Source organism: Adiantum capillus-veneris, chromosome 11 (genome assembly GCF_014529385.1).
Source record: "Adiantum capillus-veneris isolate H3 chromosome 11, ASM1452938v2, whole genome shotgun sequence".
NCBI lineage: Eukaryota > Viridiplantae > Streptophyta > Polypodiopsida > Polypodiales > Pteridaceae > Adiantum > Adiantum capillus-veneris.
This window is the reverse complement of record NC_140941.1, coordinates 133,207,627-133,212,143: the sequence shown is the minus strand read 5'-3', so window position 1 is coordinate 133,212,143 and position 4,517 is coordinate 133,207,627. Positions and strand designations below refer to the sequence as shown.

General features: G+C 41.2%; 1 pseudogene; it reads right to left on the bottom strand.

Moving 5' to 3' along the window:
- Window positions 1-1,005: 1,005 nt before the first annotated feature.
- LOC147448038 (uncharacterized) lies at window positions 1,006-1,942 on the bottom strand (annotated as a pseudogene).
- Window positions 1,943-4,517: the final 2,575 nt, after the last annotated feature.

Sequence of the window (4,517 nt, the reverse complement as noted above, 5' to 3'; positions counted from 1 at the left end):
AAGCCATCACATAACACCCACAATCATGGGCATTTGGTTGGCGAGGAACCTAAAGACATACATCAATTTTCAATAGTGCAAGATTATATAAATTGATCTTATTAACATGAAAACACGTGCGTATAACACTTGAACCATTGACACACCTCAGGTATTTCTAGCGGTGATAGTCCTTTTCTTGGTTTTGCCATGAATCTTTCAGACCCTCATTCGAACAATTGTGAGATAGAATCTCAAGAACCCTACAAGGAAAGCTCTTAGTTCCAACTCTCACCCAATAACCTCTATATTCCTTACCACATACATACCTATAAACACTAGCAAGATAGGTTGTGCCATTAGAATCCAGCAATGAAGTGAAGTACATGATAGCATGTGTCTCCCATGGAAATTTGTCAAGCTTTTTGAAGTGATTGTTGAAGATGACATAAAGGACCCAATGGTTCCTAAAACAAGACATAAATATGCAACAAATTAAGCATGACAACCAAAGGTACATCACATCACTTTCAAGCTAAAAGAAAATGAATAAAGCATACCTACTAACTATTGGTAGAAAAAGGAACCAATGTTGAGACATATCTAAACCTTGCAAGTAATTCTTGATAACTCCAATGTCTTCATGGTGACGTAGTGTAACATAGTCATACCATAAACTATCCATGAACCAAACTTTGTCTAAAACCTTTTTTGGGAATGTGTTTTCTATCCAACTATCACCATAAAAATCAAAGACATTGCGTTGAAAAATTACATAACAACAACATATTTTTTAAAGCATTCAAATGAGCTTCAAACTATATTTACATCATAAACAAGTTCATTGTTTTTTTGGAAGCTTTGGCATGGGAAATATCTTCAAGCATTTTCATGTCCACTTCCGAAATTATATTAGATCGATGAGATCTAAAGTGAATTGGTGATCCACTTTCAAAACTATATGTCAAAGCAAATTCATACATTAACAAATGATAGAGAATGTGAAATCTGTAGAGGATGGTAAATTCACCTTGCTTGTATGGATTCATTGTCATTACTACTACTTGCTTCCAAGTTAATTCCCTCATTGCTTATCACCAAAGAAAGTGGTGCATGTCACCTTTGCAAAGAGGAAAGTCACTAATCATTTGGATTTGCTTTGATGAACCAATGGTCACACGAATCTGAAGTATATTGAAAAATCTAGAGAATTAAGTAACATTATCTACTATATGCAAAAATTTAGAACCTCCTAACATGAACAAAGTTTTACCCGTTTCCCTCTTTGAATGGACAACAAATTTCCAAGCAAGGAAGCACCTAACGGTATGGGAGTACCCTCTATGAAGCTTCTTTTTTTCCCTTGCTTCACGGGTGCAAGCAAAGGACCGTGACCATCATCCAGTGTGAGGTATGGCTACAAGACATGCAACTCATTTAACACCAAATTCAAAAACCGCATCATACCATACAAGTAGTCATTTAAAATAACGACACTACATGCGACATACCGGAGTACAAGCTTGCCCAATATCAACTTTCTCCTCTAGTTTTTCCTCTTCTTTATGCTTTTTTCCAATCAGATTACGTTTCTAAAAAGAGACCAGAGCGAAAAGCAAAAAAAAACTTAATCTTGATAAAATTAAAATGTGATGTTTGGGATAGAAATGCTTACATTCATCTCGAAGTCCCCATCAATCCATTTTTGTATACCCGCCATGGGGGCATCTTTTGTGCTCATGTACTTCTCTAATGCATTGGCCATTTCTCTTTCTACAAAAGCTTCTTTCGGTCCCTTTGCTAGCTTATCACTCTCATCGAAAGCATTCCGTTTTCAAAGCAAGGACTTTTCCCTCCCTTGTAGAAACTTTGATTTGTTTCTCTTGAACTTATACTCCGCATCCTTGAACCACACCTTTGATTCCTTCTCGTATGTGTTTGCCCTTGACGAAGTCCTATTCATCAAGCCTTGAGGTCAACCACCCTTTCGTAGCGGGAAATCACACTCGCTTCCATGATCATCTCGAAGATGCCACATCATGCTGACCCTCTTCTCGTAACATATTTTGCTAGCCCGGCACTCTTCCGTTGCAATGCATTGACGAGTTTTCTCCCATTGTCACGCACAATTTTGATGTAGAGGAGCCTCGCATCCCCCATCCCCATGATTGTTTGTTTGTTAGAAGGGGATCTTAATATCAAGGTTGAAAGATTGAAATGCTCTGTAATCTATGTAGTCGCTTAAGCTTTTGGAGGCGGAGGTGAGAGCAATGGACTTAAGCTTTAGGAGGGGGAGCTTTCACTTAAGCAGTGCCCACTAGGGGTGCACTAGGTTTTCTGAAGAAAGAGATTGCAGGGACGTGAAGCTTAGTGCAGCAAAAGCTTAAGTGACTACACTAAGGTTTTGCAATGGATGTGAAGCAAGAGATTGCAGGGGTAGTGCAGGTTGCTTGGGCTGTGCCTGAGGTGAAGCAAGAGATTGCAGGGTAAAGCAATGCCCGGGTGCGTTCCTAGTTCACCAATGGGCTCGTGCAGCTCAATGCAACTTCGAAAAGCGAAGCAGGGACTGGGCATTGAATGCCCACACTCCCCCTCAATAAATGTGCCACCGCCCCCTTGAACCAAGCCCCCCTCCCCCATCGACGGCCCTCATCCCCCCTACATCCCCAGCCCTCGATCCCCTTTGGCCTCCAACCGTGCCATATAGTGACGAGGCCATTAGATGACCTTTCAACTTTCGTTGTAACCATCCAATTTTCCCACACCACCTATCTAGTAGAATATATCTTTTTTTGAGACTGGAGAGATCTAATAGACTCTAATGGAAGGTATAAATGGCTCTAAAAAAAATAAAATTATCAATCTCTCAAAAGATTCCTAGTCACACGCCCTCCTGTGCTTGACCACCACATCCACATCATGTTATCTATCAGCCCGCAACAACTGCAACCTCGATACCAACCCTTTTATGCAGTTATGTCCGATGCCAACATTTCCAGCCATACAATGCAGCAAAATGAGCAAAAAACCCTATAAAACAAAACAAAAGGGAAATATAACAAAACAAAACAAAAGGGAAAATAACAAAGCATGACCGACGAGAAAAGGATGGAGGAAAGAGGAGGGGAGGGGTGGGCCTCATCTATATCTCACACGGGCATGGGAGATGGGATCATCAAAAGAAGGCCTCGACTAAGCAAGTGCCATAGATCTTGTTATAGAAGTAAACTTAGTATGTTTGCACATCACATGAAAGCTCAAAGAATTGACGTCGACATTCCATGTGGACCGTGCATAGGTGATGTTGTTAGGACACATGGCTTTCATTCCCCACGTCATGGGTTCAATCCTCTGAGGTGTGAGGGGGAGACAAGGGGGGGAAAGTTTATTTGGGTTCTCGAGTTATTCTTCTCTCTCTCTCTCTCTCTCTCTCTCTCTCTCTCTCTCTCTCTCTCTCTCTCTCTCTCTCTCTCTCTCTCTCTCTCTCTCTCTCTCTCTCTCTCTCTCTCTCTCTCACACACACACACACACACACACACACACACACACACACACACCTACGTGCATGCATGCACGCACAGATATGATGTCATTAATTAAAGGATGCTCTTTGAATGCATCCACTTGGTAGCATGGACTCTCTGCACTCCTCAAGCAAAGGACGGGTTGCAACAGCTCTACCACTCTATTTTGATCGTGTTCTACAATTATCCACATGTAGCCACAAACATAAGGTGGTCTTTGTTGCCGAGCATGCAACGCAACAAAATATGATGTTATTGGAACATGTGTCAACCCTACGACACTCAAGCAAAAATTGAAAAGGTGCTAGCAACGGCGATTAAAACATGCTACTTCGTGCATCCATGTAAACAACACAAGATATTTTGTGAGCCTTGGATGGGTGTTACAGGTGGGAAAGAGTCTAGTAGGTCCACCATACCTCAAAAAATAAAAAATCATTTAAAAAGATGTGTTGAGAGTTGGGCTAACTCAAAATTAGAAATTCAAGAGTTTTGGAAAATCAAAGCGATGCTTGGTATGCACATGATCTCCCTTTTGAGGGCATCGACGAGGAAGAACATGAAGAAAAAGAGGGCCATGGCTCTCTCCCTCTCTCTCTCTCTCTCTCTCTCTCTCTCTCTCCCCCCCCCCCCCCCCCCCCCCCCCCCCAATATCCCAATCTCATGAGATTGTTTGCCTCAATTTCACTAGTGCCCCGAAGGCGTTTACATTAGTTGTAGTCCGACCTTGAAGATGAAGACATAGTACATTTATACTTACTTCATGTCCAAATGTACATGATAATTTATTCTGATTAAATTGTACAAGAATGCTTTGAATGCATTAAGTTTCAGTGAAAATACTTTTTTTGATGTCTGGAGCTAGTTGTCTTTTGAACATGGTGTCTTTCTGTGTTTAAGTAGTCTAACACACACACACACACACACACACACACACACACTTGGTCACTTCATCTAACTATGATTGCTACATCTAGCTACACTCACATTTATACTTGACTTATCGGGGTTGCT